Genomic DNA, 19,641 nt, shown 5'->3' with positions numbered 1-19,641 from the left:
GTGCGTAGCGTTAGGAAAAATAATACTATTAATTATAGGAAAACCCTAGGAGACATAAATCCAGAAAAAGGGGAAAAGGTTCCAAGACAAACAGAACAAGACAAAACAAAAGATAACAAAAGATATCAAAAGCAAGTAAAAGATATCAAAAGATATGGCAGCTGCAGGGGGCAAGATAAAGCTGTCAGGGAACAGTAAAAAGGCATGGGCGGTTCAGATAAAGGTACTGGTCAAGCATGGAAAAAGCAGATCTCAAAAGATAATGTCAGTCACTTTTTCTGTCAACCAATGGGGTTGGTGCGCATGCTGCGCCGAAAGTAACTTTTCAGACATAAAGCAGATTAGGTCAACAGCACAAAAGATAAGACAACACAAAAGCAACGGCTAGATTAAACAGAAGAAAAGACTCAAGACATAGCGCGAGAAGGCTGGAGCGCGAAGGCAAAAGTGCGCGAGCGCGAAGGCAGACAGAACCAACCTTAACGCGTCGCGGGAAGAATCACATTTCTTAGCGCGCCGCGGGAGGAACTAAAATTCCTAGCGCGCCGCGGGAAGAACTATAATTCTTCGCGCGTCGAGGGATGAACTACGATTCTTAGCGCGCTGCGAGAAGAACTACAAATCCTTAGCGCGTCGCGGGAAGAACTACCGTTCTTAGCGCGCTGCGAGAAGAATTACAAATCCTAAGCGTGCTGCGAGAAGAGTTCGTCTCACGAATCGCTGAAACAGGTGGTCTTCACGCAGGATTCCTTGTAAGGGAGTCTGGCGCGTGGAGCTGCGCAGACAACCTTAGGCGGGAAGGAACAAAGGACAAGCAAAGAGTTAGAAGAAAAAGAGGGAAACAAGGCGTAAGGGCGGGACGGCGACAAGAGGGAAAAGAAGGCGGAAAGAGAGAAGGAGAGGGAAGGGACGGCGGAAAGAAAGAGAGAGAAAGAGGCGGGAAGGAAAATACATTATTATTATTAAAAGTAAAATATAAGTATAAATAAATATTAAATCATAAAAGAAAGAGATCGGGTCAGAGAAACGGGTACCTGGGTCGGGTCGGATCAGGGCAGATGTCACAGTCTCCCCTACTTTAAGAAATTTCGTCCCGAAGTTTATCTCGAAGTAGGTTGCGCAGAGAACAGGTGTGGGTACTTGATCTTCATTTGATCTTCCCTTTCCCATGTAAACTCGGCTCCGCGCTTGGACTCCCAGCGAACTTTCACGATAGGGATACGACTGCGCTTGGTTTGCTTTACCTCGCGATCCATAATCTCAACAGGCTTCTCAACGAAATGCATAGTTTCATCAACTTGAACTTCATCAAGTGGAATGTGAAGGTTCTCGTCAGCTAAACATTTCTTGAGATTGGATACATGGAACGTTGGATGCACATTACTGAGCGCGGGCGGCAGGTCAAGTCTGTAGGCAACTTTTCCCACACGCGCGAGAATCTTAAATGGTCCAACATATCGAGGAGCAAGCTTACCTTTCTTCCCAAAGCGGACAACACCTTTCCAAGGCGACACTTTGAGGAGAACAAGATCACCAACTTGAAATTCGAGAGGCTTTCGCCTGCGATCTGCGTAACTCTTCTGTCGGCTTCGGGCAGTCAGCAGATGATCACGGATCTTGGCGATTTTATCGGTTGTCTCTTGAACAAGTTCGGGTCCTGTGATTTGAGTTTCACCCACTTCGCTCCAACAGATCGGGGAGCGGCACTTACGACCGTAAAGTGCTTCAAATGGGGCCATACCGATACTGGAATGATAGCTGTTATTATAAGAGAACTCGATCAAAGGCAGGTGCGAATCCCAATTACCTCCAAAATCAAGAACACAAGATCGGAGCATATCCTCAAGAGTTTGAATAGTTCGCTCAGACTGACCGTCAGTCTGGGGATGATATGCCGTACTCATGTCCAAGCGAGTTCCTAGCGCAGATTGGAGAGATTTCCAAAAGCGGGATATAAAACGGCCATCGCGATCGGATATGATGCCCAAAGGAGTACCATGGCGGCAGACAATTTCCTTGACATAAAGCTGCGCAAGTTGCTCAACACGGTAGTTTTCACGAATGGGCAGAAAGTGAGCAGACTTAGTCAATCGATCCACTATTACCCAAATGCTATCATGTTTGCTTGCTGTCAAAGGTAACTTGGTAATAAAGTCCATCGCTACACATTCCCATTTCCACGTAGGAATTTCTGGTTGTTCGAGCAAACCAGATGGGCGTTGGTGTTCAGCTTTTACTTTAGAACAAGTCAGGCATCTAGCTACGAACACAGCAATATCCTTTTTCATACCGGGCCACCAATAAGTAATGCGCAAATCCTTGTACATCTTATCAGCGCCGGGATGAATAGAATACCGAGATTTGTGCGCTTCACTCAGGATATCGGCGCGAAGATTCTCATCAAAGGGAATCCAGATGCGATTGAGATAGCAGAGAATCCCACTCAGATTAGGGACAAAGTGTGCTTCCGCGCCACACGCTAACTCGGCGCGAAGGTTACCATTACTGATGGATGCGCGCTGCGCGTCACGAATACGCGATTCAAGGTTGCTTTGAATCGGCGCAAAGTGAAGATGCGTGCGCGGAAAAATACAGTTAAGCTGGCAGGGTTTTCGGCTGAGCGCATCGGCTACCACATTAGCCTTACCAGGATGATACCGGATCTCACAATCGTAATCGCTGATGAGTTCGTTCCATCGGCGTTGCCTCATGTTAAGTTCCTTTTGATCAAAGATATGCTGAAGGCTTTTATGGTCAGTGTAGAGGATACACTTAGTACCATAAAGGTAGTGTCTCCAGATCTTCAAGGCAAAAACAACTGCACCAAGTTCGAGATCGTGAGTTGTATAATTCTTTTCATGAACCTTGAGTTGCCTTGATGCGTAAGCGATAACCTTGCCTCGTTGCATAAGAACACAACCGAGACCTTGGTTGGATGCATCGCAATACACGACAAAATCTTCATTACCCTCAGGTAGCGCAAGAACAGGAGCTTCACACAACAATCGCTTGAGCGATAGGAAGGCTTCTTCTTGCTTCGAGCCCCAAATATACGGTTTACCTTTGTGCGTTAGAGCTGTTAAAGGCAATGCGATCTTTGAGAAGTTCGAAATAAATCGCCGGTAGTAACCAGCTAAGCCCAGAAAGGAACGGATCTCAGAAGGAGAGGATGGCGTAATCCAGTTCTTGATTGCTTCAATTTTGGATGGGTCGACATGAATACCCATCTTATTTACAACATGGCCAAGAAACTGTACTTCATCAGACCAAAATTCACACTTGGAAAGCTTAGCATAGAGCTGCTCGGTTCGAAGCTTCTGCAACACCAACCGGAGATGTTGCTCATGCTCGGCCTTGGTCTTAGAATACACCAGAACATCATCGATAAACACAATCACGAATTTATCCAAGAAAGGCCTACACACCCGATTCATTAGATCCATGAAAACGGCGGGTGCGTTGGTTAAACCGAAGGACATGACCAAGAATTCAAAATGGCCATAACGAGTTCGAAAAGCAGTCTTCGGAACATCTTCATCGCGGATGCGCAACTGGTGATAGCCAGAGCGGAGATCAATCTTCGAGAAACAAGAGGCACCTTGGAGTTGATCAAAGAGGTCGTCAATACGCGGTAAGGGATACCGGTTTTTAATGGTGAGTTTGTTCAACTCGCGGTAATCAATACACATGCGAAACGATCCATCTTTCTTTTTAACGAACAACACCGGAGCACCCCAGGGCGAAGAGCTAGGGCAGATGAATCCTTTAGCAGTCAACTCTTGAAGTTGGCTTGCCAATTCTTGCATCTCAGCGGGCGCAAGACGGTAAGGAGATTTAGCTACTGGGGAAGCACCAGGGACAAGATCAATACGGAACTCGACTTCACGAGCGGGAGGGATACCAGGAAGATCATCAGGAAAAATTTCAGGGAAATCACGCACGACAGGGATATCGCGAAGCTTCTTCTTTCCTTCATCAGCAGGTTTGACCACATGGGCTAGAAATGCAACATACTTCTTCCGCATGAGTCTTTGGGCTTCGGCGCAAGACATAAGCTTAAGACCACTGGAGGGTTTTTCGCCGTAGATATGAAGATCACCATTTTCTCGAGGAATGCGAATCAACTTCTTGGCGCAAATAACTTCGGCGCGATTATTCGAGAGCCAGTCCATACCAATGATAACATCAAAGCTTCCAAGAGGCATAGGGATGAGGTCGATCAGAAAATCGTTTTCGTTAAGGTTAAGCGTGCAATTTTTAATCACAGAGTTAATTAAAACAGTTTTGCCATTAGCCAATTCAACTGAAAAATTTTCTTTTAAATCGCTGCGCGGTCGCGCAAGCTTCTGCTCGAAGGCGCGAGAGATAAAACTTCGATCGGCGCCAGTATCAAAAAGTACAGAAGCATAAAATCCGTTAAGCAAAAATGTACCATTAACTACGTCATTATTCGCTTGCGCTTGGTGCGCGGTTATGTTAAAAGCTCGTCCGCGTGTCACTTGGTTCGAAATCTGGTTCACCGGATTCGCTTGTGTAATCTGAACTTGTAGTCTCGGGCACGCGTTCCGGAAATGACTAGGATCACCGCAGTTAAAGCACGACCTGGGTCGTGGGTTTTGGTAGGTTGGTTGTGGATTCTGCGGGTAGACTGGTGGTGTTTGCGCAATTGGGTTGGCGGGAAGGATCCTACAGAACTCAGCAGAGTGACCAACGCGGCCACATCGGTTACATTGACGACACGGGGTTTGGGTTGGGTGGTGAAGTCTACAGGTTGGGCAAAAGGGTTGGTTTCCTGTGTAAGGTTTCTTAGGTGGCAGGGCAGGGAGTGCGGGATTGGTTAAGGCATAGTTGTGGACTATAGGAGGTGTTGGGTAGGCTGACAGTGGGTTAGGCGCGTAAACTGGAGGTTGGTAGATGGGTTGCTGGGCAATGGGCGGGTTGGTAAGCGCATAGGCTTTGCGCCTGCGCTTGAGGTTGTTACGGTTTGAGGGTTCTGGTTTGGTTTCTGTTGGTTCAGGGGCAGTCTTGGTGAGTTTGGTCTTCTCAGCTCCCCGCAGGAACAGGGTTCCTGCTCTGACATGGTTGTCGCTGAGCACAGCGGCCAACTCGATGGCGTCAGAGAGGGTTACTGGGTTTCTGGCCCATACAGAATCTTGAATTTCCATGGGGAGACCCCCAAGGAATTTCTCTATGGCTCGGCGGGAAGGGGTAACAAGGTGAGGGACCAGTAAGCTTAGCTCGTGGAAGCGCGTCGCGTACTCGCGCGCTTCACCACTGTACTGCTTAAGATTCCAAAATTCCTCCTCCAGGCGCTTAACTTCGTTGGGAGGGCAGAATTCTCGCGTAAGAATTTCCTTGAATTCCTCCCATGTCATGCTAGAAGCAGCCTCTGCGCCACGCGCATGAGCTACTCCATTCCACCATGTAAGCGCTCTAGATTCCAGGACACTGGAAGCATACAGGGTTCGTCTGTCTGAGGGGCATTGGGTGTGGAGGAAAGTGTTTTCAATCTTCTCGAGCCATTGGAGCATCACGGTGGCTCCTTCAAGACCTGTGAACTTCGGAGGGTTACCCGCGTTGAAGGATTTAATGTTGTAACCAGAGGTATTGTTTTGGCTCAAGGCTTGGGCTATCGCGGCGGCCATTTCCTGGGAACGTTGCTGTCTACGCATGCGCGAGGCTTCTCTTCTCTGAAATCGGCGAGATAGCGGAGGCATTCTATAAAAGTTTTAATTTTAGTTAATATCTTGGTTTTAGCACAAGGTATAACCTCGAAAAGCTTGGTTTCACGGAGTTAGATACTATCAAAAGTTAAAGTAAAATAAATGACCCTAAATGCAGACTTAATAAAGGTAACAAACTCGAATCAAGAATCGACAATTCATGTATCACCATGACTTTCCGAATTCCCAATTTAAAATATACAAGCAAACGAGTAATGGGGATTGACGATTCATGTATCACCATGACTTTTCAATCTTCAATACAAAATATACAAGAAAATGAGTATTAGAGGTCGACAATTCATGTATCACCATGACTTTTCAAGTCTCCAACCTCAGAACATAATCGTAAATGGAAATTGAAAATCAACTATTCATGTATCACCATGACTTTTCGGATTTTCAAATCCAATAAACGAATATGTAAGTAAAATCAATAAAAATCGAAATTCAACAAAAATCGAAATATCGCGAAATAAAACATAAAATCATATACTGCGCAAGCGCGAGCATATTCATAAATATCGAGTAATTAACAATAAGCGCGCAAACATGAGATTTCTCTCATGCGCGAGAAGGGACTCTTAGGTATTCTAGGCCGTTACGTCTAACCACCTATCCTAAAGTCAACGAGCTCTGATACCAATCTGTAACACCCCGACCAAAGGCGGATTATACATCGGGGCGCCACATATTGTTTCATTACTCGTGACACTATTGGGTGTCAATATTTAATAAATATATTCATTCACGCATGCGCAACGTATACATAAGATATAAATAAACCAACATAAATCAATATATTATAAATCAAAATATTCGAACAGCAATAACTTGTCTTGATACATTTTAATCTAGGTCCAAAAGTAAAAACGTCCTATGTGTCCACAAGCTCCAAAACAGCTACTGCAAACCTGAACATGTGTTAAAATAAACGTCAAACACTTGCGTGTTGGTGAGAAATCAAGTTTAATACAATACATAGATAACAATAAATCTGCGCGTAACACGTGTATGTCTGGTGTTTAACAAGGGTGCAATCAGATTGTGATCAAGCCTAGATAGATCATAGCTCATAGTTCATAGTTCAATCCGTGCTCCCAATTGAGCACAAAAACGAGAAAACATCTGTGCAAGTGTAAACAAAGAAAACCGTAAACGATAGGTCTCCCGTGTTCATCTAATGGATCCATGAAAACTGCGGAATAGGCCGAACAAAGCGGTTAATGATACACACATACAAATAAACAGCCAAGTAAACGTCCTCAACACATGGGATACTGCGCGACTAAAGCTCATAAACAAGTTTAAGACTCTAAGTTTGTATGAACACATGAACATCCCAAAACATTAAAAGCAAAAAGGGATTAGGTACGAGATTACTCACTTGATAAACGATGCGGTGTAAGATAAAGCAAGAACCAACTTTAAACAAACACAAGTTAACCTATAATTAAAGATTATTGTTTTAATGATTTGTTTTAAGTCTTGATTATAAGTTAGCATAATTAATAAGTAAATTATTATATATAATATATATATATTACCGGAAAAGCAGGGCAGAACAGGGAGGAAGACGGAGGCAGAGAGGGAGGCGGCAGAGAGCAAGGAAAACAGGAGAGATTAAGTGTTTTGTGTGCGTAGCGTTAGGAAAAATAATACTATTAATTATAGGAAAACCCTAGGAGACATAAATCCAGAAAAAGGGGAAAAGGTTCCAAGACAAACAGAACAAGACAAAACAAAAGATAACAAAAGATATCAAAAGCAAGTAAAAGATATCAAAAGATATGGCAGCTGCAGGGGGCAAGATAAAGCTGTCAGGGAACAGTAAAAAGGCATGGGCGGTTCAGATAAAGGTACTGGTCAAGCATGGAAAAAGCAGATCTCAAAAGATAATGTCAGTCACTTTTTCTGTCAACCAATGGGGTTGGTGCGCATGCTGCGCCGAAAGTAACTTTTCAGACATAAAGCAGATTAGGTCAACAGCACAAAAGATAAGACAACACAAAAGCAACGGCTAGATTAAACAGAAGAAAAGACTCAAGACATAGCGCGAGAAGGCTGGAGCGCGAAGGCAAAAGTGCGCGAGCGCGAAGGCAGACAGAACCAACCTTAACGCGTCGCTGGAAGAATCACATTTCTTAGCGCGCCGCGGGAGGAACTAAAATTCCTAGCGCGCCGCGGGAAGAACTATAATTCTTCGCGCGTCGAGGGATGAACTACGATTCTTAGCGCGCTGCGAGAAGAACTACAAATCCTTAGCGCGTCGCGGGAAGAACTACCGTTCTTAGCGCGCTGCGAGAAGAATTACAAATCCTAAGCGTGCTGCGAGAAGAGTTCGTCTCACGAATCGCTGAAACAGGTGGTCTTCACGCAGGATTCCTTGTAAGGGAGTCTGGCGCGTGGAGCTGCGCAGACAACCTTAGGCGGGAAGGAACAAAGGACAAGCAAAGAGTTAGAAGAAAAAGAGGGAAACAAGGCGTAAGGGCGGGACGGCGACAAGAGGGAAAAGAAGGCGGAAAGAGAGAAGGAGAGGGACGGGACGGCGGAAAGAAAGAGAGAGAAAGAGGCGGGAAGGAAAATACATTATTATTATTAAAAGTAAAATATAAGTATAAATAAATATTAAATCATAAAAGAAAGAGATCGGGTCAGAGAAACGGGTACCTGGGTCGGGTCGGATCAGGGCAGATGTCACATGTTCCTCCTATGGAAATTATATATGGTAGGGTAATGGTAATGGTTCTTTTAATGAATATTACGTGACGATCCTCCTATGGATATTTATACAAGGTTAAGGTAGTAATATGTGTCTTCGGATACGGGAAGTAATATATGGGAATAAATTGTATGATACCTGATTAACTAGAACTCACTCAGCGTAGCTGACTTTTAGTATGCACGCAGGTGAGCCGATTACAGAGCTAGCAAGAGGATGACGCATGGCATGGATTGAACGGCTGGCATCTAAAGAAAGAAGTAAAGATGTTTTGAATATAAATTTTTGTGTTATGGTATCAAAGAAAAGATTTAATGTTTTGTAACAAATGATTGATGTTTTATATTCCGCGAAAAGTTTTAATAAACTCTGATTTGAAGGACTGTGTTTATGAGTAAATCCGACGCTAAAGTAGGGCTACCGGGTTCGGGGCCTTACAAGTTGGTATCAGAGCATAAGTTCGAGAGATTTAAGCATCCTACATGCTTAGACTCGAACAGAGAATGGGATTTAAGTAAGAAAAGAAAGAAGATGCCAGTTCAAGAATGCCATGTGTCGCTCAAGCAAAAATCAGTAAAGGTAAGGTGTATGATTAAATGATATATGTTAATGAGAAAGAAAAGATACGTGAACGATAAGGATAGAAGTAATTGATTGTTTGGCTTGACTAACTGCTTAAGTAGAACCAGCACAAATAGACTCATAAAGGGAAGCGAATAGGACACGGAAAGCAACGTGATCAGCTAGTCACAGCTGGCCACTGTTATTACCTGTTAGCCTTGCTATCCTTGTACTAAATAGTTCCTTGAGTGATGATGTTTGTGTTGTCCCTTTAAGAATACTGATGGCTGGAGCTGGAGAAGTTGTGGGAACTGGGGGTCGCACTGGACGTCGTGGCAGGCCTCGTCTTGTCCGGCAACCCTCGGTAGAAGAAGCTTCCCACACCGAAGATGAAGGGAGTGCCGCTGGAGGAGACCAGAACAACAACGAAGAAGTTCAACTTAGCCCTGCAGTTCAAGAAGCCATTGTTCAAGCTGTAGTTGCTGCTGTGAAGAACCTGAATCCCGAAGGATCTGCTGGAAGCCGTGAACGAACCGTTGAAGGGGCAGGTGGTAATAATAGAAAGGATGACGAGAGGGAAAGGGGTGACTCGAGTGAGGTAAAGTCTGTGAAAGATGATGATAGGAAGAGGGGCCGAGGCGGTTGCAACTATAAGTCCTTCAAAGGTTGTGACCCGCCTAAGCTGACTGGTTTAGGAGACGCAATCGCTACTCTTCAGTGGATAACCGCCATGGATAAGGTTATCCGCATTAGCGAGTGCCGTCCTGACCAAGCTGTCGGTTATGCCACTCAATCTTTTGAAGATGAGGCTATGTACTGGTGGGAGAGTGTGGAGCAGAGGAAGACCCGTGAAGAGATCAAGGCGATGAGTTGGAATGACCTAAAGGACATGGTGATGAAGAGGTTCTGCGCTGATACAGAAGTTGAAAGAGTGGAGATGAAGTTTCTGAATTTGAAAGCGGGAGAGATGACACAACGGGAGTATACTACTGAATTCAACCGCATGTCTAGGTTGGTACCTGACATGGTGAACACCGAAGCTAAAAGGATCAAGTGTTACGTAAGGGGACTTCCGCGGAATGTTCGCACTTTGGTTAAGTCTAGTAAGCCCGCAACATTTGACTCGGCCGTGGAATTGGCCGAGATGATTTATGAGGACCTTGCCAACTGTGAAGGGGAGAAGATGGAACCGAAGAAAAAGAACCCAACCCCAGAACAAGAGGAAGCCAATGAGGTGGATCCACGCAAAAAGAAGGCAAGGCAAGAGGGGTTCACTGCTTGTGAAAAATGTGGGAAGAGACACCCCGGAGAGTGCAGAAAGGGATTAGGTGTTTGCTACAGGTGTGGAAGAGCAGGACATTCCTCTTGGGAATGTAATGATTACCATAGGTGTCACAACTGTGGAGGACGTGGGCACCTAACAAGGGATTGCAAGAAGCCAAAGGGAGGACATGAAGGAGAGAAGAGTGCTTGAGGTTTAACAGATTCCTCCGTATGCTTAGAGAAGCCATTCAAGAAGGCTAGATGCTAGCCATAAGTATTAAATCTATGTGTAACTTATTGATGACTCGATGCGTGTTGTTTTATGTTGAAATTTAGACTGGTGTTTATTAATTATGGTACGAATTGTCTGAATGCATGTTAGTCATGATAAATTGACGTGTTGTGATAGAGTGTCGACTTAGGTTTTAGCATTAATATGATATAAGACAAAGCCTCTTAAAGATCGAAACGAGACTTGGTACATTGAGGGCCTCATGGACAAGCTACCTTAAATAGCTAATACACGTGACCACCATTCGATGACTGCAAAGTCGGAAGTAAGAAGGGTAACTCAGAAAACGAAGGCGATTCAATAAAGCGTGTAAATATAAGAAGTTTTCCTTTTATAGGGAATAAGTTAGGTTTCGGGGACGAAACCTCTTTAAGGAGGGAAGACTTGTAACATCCCGAAATTTCAAGATAATATTAATTATATTACTTAATAATAGAGGGAAAGTTTACTCGGGTTATCTGGAAATAGATAATAGAATAGGAGTTGGTATGGGTCGGGCTAGTGTCGGGTAATGGACGTGGGTTATGGACTTGGATTAATAGAGATGGGTTAAATGAGAATGGGCCTTAGGTCCATGGGATTTCAGGGGTATAAATATCCCCTAAACCCAAAATATCTTTCATTTTCACCAAACTCCCTAACACTCCAAAAACACACACACACACACCGCACACATACCGCCGGCCGACCGAGCCAAGGGAAGAATCGGGCAGGACCGAGAGAGAGCGATTAGGGTGCTAGCAAGTTAAACAAGATCCAAACAAGCTCAAAAAGGTATGATTCTTGACCTTTAAGGTTTAAAGATCCAAGCTTTTTAGTGTATAAGCGACCGAAGATGGTCGGGAAGCGTAGTGGGTGATATTGAACCATAGCAAGGGTGTTAAAAACGCTCAAAATGCTGGAAAGAAACCGAACAGCGGCTGTCTGGGTAACTTCGCCTGCATCTGGGCAACTTCGCCTTCAACGCGATGAACTTCGCCTGCAAGCTAAGTTCGCCTGATGAACTTCGCCTGCAAGCTAAGTTCGCCTAATGGCAACTTCGCTGTAAAGTTAAGTTCGCCTAACTGGTAACTTCGCCTGAGGCCAAGTTCGCCTGATGACAACTTCGCCTGAAGCCAAGTTCGCCTGATGGCAACTTCGCTGTAAAGCTAAGTTCGCCTAGCTGGTAACTTCGCCTACAGCTAAGTTCGCCTAAGGTTAACTTCGCCTAGAGCTAAGTTTGATTAGAAAATAAATTAAAAAGCGATAAGTTAAGTAAGCCACTACTAGGCCACCAGATTAGATCAGGCGAGTATTGATACGTGTAACTTGTACAGTCAGCCGAGCTCAGATAGAGAAGGGATTTACAGCTATCAGATAAAGAAGCAGAATTCAGGTGAGTTTCTAGCCCCATTTATGTGTTACGTTTTCGGGGCTGTGTGCATACTCAATATGTTTGTTAATACACTTATCCTAAGAGATAAGTGTATGCCTTATATGGATAATGTGAAATATATGAATGATTGCTTGATGGTATGTGAACGATCTTCGGATATTGCACGTACTGTCAGGTTGTAGCGCTAAGAATAAGGTAAGTATGTTATGTATGTTTATGTGTATGAACATGATAGAGATAATAGAAGAAAGAAATGATAACGTATGGTTGTATGGTTACAAAGAGGGTATCGAGCCCTAGTAATACTCGAGGAATGTAGGGCGTAATGCTCTTTATAACGTAAGATATGAAAGTAAGATAATACAAAAGAAAGTGAGAAAGTATGAACGAAAGGATATAATTTTATGTGTATGCCGTGTATGGTATATGTGATCGATACGATTGATTGCTTGACGGTACGTGAACGATCTTCGGATATTGCACGTATCGTCAAGGGAAGTGACTAGCTCCTTACATGGATATTAAATAATAAAGTATAGTGTTCCTTTTATGAAAGGTATAGTGTTCCTTTTATGGAAGGTATAGTGTTCCTTTTATGGAAGGTATAGTGTTCCTTTTATGGATAGTAAAGTGTTCCTTCTATGGATAGTATAGTGTTCCTCCTATGGAAATTATATATGGTAGGGTAATGGTAATGGTTCTTTTAATGAATATTACGTGACGATCCTCCTATGGATATTTATACAAGGTTAAGGTAGTAATATGTGTCTTCGGATACGGGAAGTAATATATGGGAATAAATTGTATGATATCTGATTAACTAGAACTCACTCAGCGTAGCTGACTTTTAGTATGCACGCAGGTGAGCCGATTACAGAGCTAGCAAAAGGATGACGCATGGCATGGATTGAACGGCTGGCATCTAAAGAAAGAAGTAAAGATGTTTTGAATATAAAGTTTTGTGTTATGGTATCAAAGAAAAGATTTAATGTTTTGTAACAAATGATTGATGTTTTATATTCCGCGAAAAGTTTTAATAAACTCTGATTTGAAGGACTTTGTTTATGAGTAAATCCGACGCTAAATTAGGGCTACCGGGTTCGGGGCCTTACAGTTATTAATTAAATCATTTAGTTAAAATTATTGACTTTGATTTTTTCTTTTCCCAAACAATCAAAACACGCTAAGGGGGAGGGGGTGGTTCCATTTTCATCACCCACCACATCCAATGGTGGTGTGTCACATCACCAACTCCAAATCCATCGCATGTGATGGATTTTAGTAGGAGTGGTAGTGTGATGTGATGGATTTTTGTTTTTTTTTAATAAATACTATAATAAATAAAAATAAAACAAGATTACATTAAATAAAAAATAAAACAAGATTACATTAAACAAAGACAACTAAATTAAAAAAACCGACAAAAAAAAACCTACGGCCCTTCCCAACCCAACTTGTCGCATATCTCGCGTTTGCGTTGAAGTAGGATCGATTTAAAGGGTTCCTCAAGATGTTCGTGCGGTTGTAGGAGGAAAGTTAGATCGGCGTTTTTTTTGGTTTTCATTCAAATGGTTGATATACGTCTCCTCGCGTTTCATTTTTAAAATATGAGCTTGTTTCTTTTGCTCCTTCGTCTCGGCCATTTCCGCCAACTTAGCCGACTTGTATTCGGCGAAGTTTTCGGCCACCGCTTCCTTTCCAAGTCTTGACGATTCCCCACTTTTCTTGCTATTCGGCCGTGTGGGTGTGGGTGTGTCTTCTTCGGGATCGTCGGGATCGTCTCCGGGTTCCTCATTCAAGTTCATGCTCGGCATGTTGCATGATAAGCCGTCGGTAGACGTTGTGTAATCCCCGGACTCAGAAGTTTTTGATCTTTTTGAAGAAGATCCTTTCTTCCTTGGAGCCGTCGGTCCATTCAAATCGACCAAGGGAATCGGTTCCCACTTCGTGTGACGTCTCTCAATCTCCCACACTTCCAAGTGGGGAAAAGCTCTACATTTGAAAACGTCGATATAATCGCGCAAAGCGTCCTTTATGATAGTCACCTCGCTCGCTTCGCTTTGTGGAGTTCGGGACTACAAAACATTTAGAATATAATATATATATATATATCAAATTGTAAAAATAAAGTAATAGATTATAAAATTAAACTAAAATAGTTACCAATTGGACGTAACAAGCATTAAATTTTGACATTTTTCGATTCAAATCTCCCCACTTGGCAATCATTTGATCCTTGTTTTTTATAAATTGAACAAAATATTATAACTTTATAAAGGAAAAATGAAAATAAGATCAATACCTCAACACAAAGATGTAAGACCAAGCCTAGTACAACTCCAAGAGATAGTCCAACCAAGTAGTATGAGCCCAGATTGTTTGGGCTTGTTGTAGTTTCAACATTCGGTAATTAACTACCATGCACAGTTGCACACATATACATAGCAATTTGGACCCAAAACATATATTGTGTGATTAGGTGCAAGTATAAATGGTAGCATTTATCTGTTTGAAACATGCACACCATTTATTTAGATTCTAAAGTTCAAAAATGTTGAATTTGCAAGTCTGGTTATATTATAAGTATAAACCGTATATCGATAATACTATAACCATATCCAGTAAAAATTCCACTAATAACTAGTAGGGTATGTGAAGAGTGGAAGATAAGCAGCTCTACCTCAGAGATGGAGATGTTGCTTCCGGTAAGACCATTGACTTTAGAAAAGGCATGTATCAAAAAAACATAGCATAAAAGTATATAGTGCTCGTGTGTTAGTAGTAATGATCTCAAAAGACAAATTTAGAAGGATAACATCAATATAAGATGTCATGAACTCACAAAGTAATAAAAAAAAGTTCTAGCTAGTGATAGCATCGTAATAACAAAATATAAATAGAAAGACCGGTGGGCTAAGACAAGCAAAGGCCACCAAAAATGTAATTTTATTATTTGGTTTAATTGCTAATCTTAAAAAAATCTATAATAAAATGACATGTAAGCTCCCCTAAAGTTTCTCGGTCCTAAACCTACGTTTCCACGAGCTCATATCCTAAACCATGTACTCAGAGAGATGTAACTACTAAATCTTGTCTAATCATGTCATCCAAAGTGAGTTTGGGCCTGCATCTGCTTCACCCCCCCCCCCCACCCACGAGCTCTATAAGTATAATGATGTTTTAGTTAAACTGATATAATTGTTTCTTAATGAATATCATTGAGAACTTGGTAAATATATTGTCAGATTTGATTTTGTATAGTTAGCTTTGGGTTATGCACTTGCAACTTATGTATGGTTCTGAAGTTTGGTGACCAGGATTAATAAACACAAAAAAAAAAATTAGATCATAAGCTCAATCTTTGTAATTTTTATTATCTTGAAAATTACAATACTTAAAACACTTAACTCTTTTAATGATATAACCCACAAGCTCGGGTATATATACAAATTTAAATTAGAAAACCCAGCTGGACTAGAATACAAATACTATAATCATATTCAAATACTAATTGGTAAAAACAAATCTAAATAATAATTAATAAATAAATTCATTATTGTCCAAGTCATTGGCTCGATTTGTTCACAAAGTATATTATTCCATGTAAACCAAGTCACATGCTCAACTTGATAAACAAGACACCAATCCATCGTAGGCTCAATGGGTAGGCCCAATGACGTAGATGCCATGTTCTAATAAAAAAACAAGTATTTTAAAGTCTTAAATGCCTATAATATACTACGGGTAAGTAAGGTCGTCTCCACAGGGAATCAGTAGAAAGTGCAAGTAAAGTTCATAATTATTAATTATTATATTAAGCGGACAAACGATGTCAAACGGTTTATAAAAGATGATTTAATAAAACACGATTACTTTAAGTAGATTGTAAACAATTATAAGAGAATGATTCACTTCAGGTGCAGGTGAAGTGATAACCGACTAATCACAGATTCATAAAGATTAATTGGGCAATAATTACTAAACCTAACAATTGAGTTGTGAGGACAACGATACTCTAACCGAATTGTTGACACAACCGAACTCCGGTTTACCCAATTACCAGTTTAATGTATGAAAAATAATTGTAAGCAATAACTAACGATTACTGGTTCAATAACATAAGAGCTAACCCTACATGTGATGAACACAACCAGAAAAGTTATGCAAATTTTGATATCATAAACTGTTTAAACAATCAATTCTAATGTAGAACAAGATTAAAGACATTCAATCAAGTTTATATTCATTCAAAACATAGAATCTGATCAAAGTTAGTTTACACAAAACCTTAGTCTAAAGTGAATACAATGGTTTAGCCTGACATCGGCATCACGAATGATTCCCTTATCTGATGAAAGGATGAAAGCATGCGATGAAATGCCGAACCAGAGGCTTTGGGATGGTTGAAAATCGTCCTAGGGTTTGTACTTGGTTGTTGGAATGAAGAATATCTCGAATGGGAGCTGAAAATCGATTATAACACAAACTAAGTTATTTTTCCCGTTTTTAAGATGGTTCGCGTAGTGCGAAGCATTTTAACCCCTCAGTTCGCGTCGCACGAAAGAAGAAAACATCATCATTAGATTCCTATCGTCGAGAAACCCAAAAGCCATATATTATGGGTCCTGTAACTCATTTTCTAGACCAAGATATGCCCGATTTACTAAAAGACACTTTCCTGGTAACTCTTCTTGTTCAGTTTTTGTTTCGGCTTCGGGTTTCTCATCCAAACCATTCCTGAATCCTTCTTAACCATCCATATATGTTTCTCTATGCTTCCATCTTCTCAAGGCGTGCTTAATTTTCATATGGATGGCTCTGAATTAGCTCGTTTAAGCTTCGTACACCTACAATCATAAAAGAACTCAAAGTAATCGTGTTCGATATATATAAACATTTAAAATACATGAAATAACACATATATACACATGATTTATACCCGACCATCACCCAACCCGCCTCATCGAATCGAGGACGGGAATTAAGTCCAACAATCTCCCCCTAATTTCGGACTGGAACTAGGTGGATCTTTGTCTCCAAACTTGTCTACTTTGACTTGACTGAGTTGAACCATGATCTTGACATTCTCGACTTTCACAATCATATTGGTCCTCATCATCTCGGTCTTGATTTCTTGGAACTTTTCTTGATCCATGATTGTGTTCTTTCGGCTCTCCCGAACTTGACTACCTCTGTGACCCTGTTCCTAACCATTCACCCGGTCTTATGAAATCTCATAACCACCCCTTTGGCTACGATTCAGGTCATTTAATCGAGCGAATATCAATCTTCCTTGATTTTCTTTTGTTCTCGAATCAAAACATGAGCACATTTTTCAAATCAAAATCTTGGTTAAAACATAACTCATTTAACTAGTAAAAAACAAAGTCTAAATTAAACCAGCTTGTTCAACTCGTAAAAACTCGGCTTAACCAACTTGTTTTCCTTTTAACTTGAACTCCTCATCCACAACATGAAATTTCAAATGTGCTTTAACTTTAACCTTTGACTTTTCCTTCAATTTTTTTGTAACAAAGAAAATCAAACGTCTTCATATATTTTTCCTTTCCTTCCGATATTATCTTTTACGTGGCCTGTCACCTATTGAATTTTGTAACAACCTTTCAATAATCACACAACCTAAACCAATCTCTCGTGACCTTGTACGTAACCACAAAACCCAAAAGAAAAACACAGAAAACGGAAATGAAATGTCACCCCGCAAACTCAATCTCTTGTCGGAAACCGCTTTCCACACAACAAACCGATTCTTATAGGAACCTACTCGTTCTCCAAGCTCACCACCCTGATTCGGAAACCCAACTTGATTCCGATATGCGCCGATGATAGCTCCTCTTAAAACCACTGCTTGTCGCCGCCGATTATCGATATCTTGAGCTTGGCTCTAATACCAATCGAAGTTTGGTGACCAAGATCGATAAACACAAAAACAAAAATTTAGATCATAAGCTCAATCTTTGTAATTCTCATTAGCTCGAAAATTACAATACTTAAACTCTTTTAATAATATAACCCACAAGCTCAGGTATATATATATATATACTAATTTATATTAGAAACCCAACTAGACTAGAATACAAATACTATAAATAATAATTCCTTGTTGGTAAAAACAAATCTAAATACTAATTAATAAATAAATTCCTTATTGTCCAAGTCATTGGCTCAACTTATTCATAAAGTAATTTATTCCATGTAAACCAAGTCACGTGCTCAACTTGATAAACAAGACACCAATCCGTCATAGGCTCGATGGGTAGGCCTAATCCGTCTCATTAACTCGAGGACGGGATTAAGTCCAACAGGAATACAAATAATAATCATATTCAAATTCCAATTGGTAAAAACAAATCTAAATAATAGTTAATAAATAAATTCCTTGTTGTCCAAGTTATTGGCTCGACTTATTCACAAAGTAATTTATTCTATGTAAACCAAGTCACGCGCTCAACTTGATAAACAAGACACCAATCCATAGGCTCGATGTGTAGGCCTAACCCGTCTCATTGACTCGAGGACGGGATTAAGTCCAACAGGTTCATCATACGCTCCAGGTACTTTTCTGAACATTTTCTTGGAGTTGGATTCTAGCACCTCATCAGTCGATTACACAAGAAGACATCATGAGTTACACGTAAACCATCATGTGAAAACACACGACCGAATTTTGAAAATGATATGCCGTAAAAATCAAACACAAACCATATTAGAAATCAAAATCAAAGAATGGGTCCGAGGATCTTATAAGGAGGGTAAAGGGGGCATCACCGGGTCTGAAAAGGAGAGGAGGTGGGGCCTGGGGGATACAAATTTGGGAGTTTTTGTTTGCCCTTTTTTAGAAGCAATTGTTTGTTTTTACACTTTTCAACTCATCTTACAAAATTATCATTTCTTTTTTGGTTATAGTAACAACTTGTGATGTCATTGAGTTTGTAAAATACTTTTTTGAGAATGATCTAATAAAAAATTGTAAGTATAGTGTTCTTATATGAGATTTAATCTTATTTTAAATCCTAGTTTTTGCCACTTTTGTTTATATGCTCAAGTTATAAAATGCTAGTGTTGTTATTTAAATGGATAATAGCATTTGTGGTGTAGACGAGCAAAACCGCTTATGTGCTTATCAGATTACTAAAAGCTCAAATGGTGCGGAGCTTAAAAGTGCTCGAATCGAAAATTAAGAATATTAATGAATTAGTGTGTACCTACGAATAAGTTTGTTTGATAAATTAGTTTAAGCTCGAGCTTCATTTATTAAGCTCAGGTAGGCCCATAAGTCTAAACAAATATATTATTGTTATATCATAATCATAAATATATATAAACTATTTAGTTCATAATAAAAGAATTGAGTCAAGTTGGGCTTAAGTTTGAAAAACTACAAATGATTCGAGCTCAAACTTTACTTGATATAGTCAAACTTAAGCTCTCATAAGTTAAACGAGGCGAGCTCTAGCTTTGATGAACTTGAACACGACCTATTTACACCCTTAGTTACATTTAATTAGTTACGTTTATGATTTTATTCATATTCTTATTAACGAAAACATGTTAGTTTTATATAAGAAAGCAAATACATTTAGTAAAACTGTCAATAATTTTTTGTATAACTAATGTTTTTTATACAAAAACTTTGATGACATATTAATTAAGTATAGAAAATTAATTACTCTGATTACTTAGA

The sequence above is a fragment of the Bidens hawaiensis genome, unplaced genomic scaffold (genome assembly GCF_021521415.1).
Source record: "Bidens hawaiensis isolate Kalapana, Puna unplaced genomic scaffold, B.hawaiensis_p1.1 tig00020348_1, whole genome shotgun sequence".
Taxonomy (NCBI): domain Eukaryota; kingdom Viridiplantae; phylum Streptophyta; class Magnoliopsida; order Asterales; family Asteraceae; genus Bidens; species Bidens hawaiensis.
Note: the sequence above shows the minus strand (reverse complement) of the source record.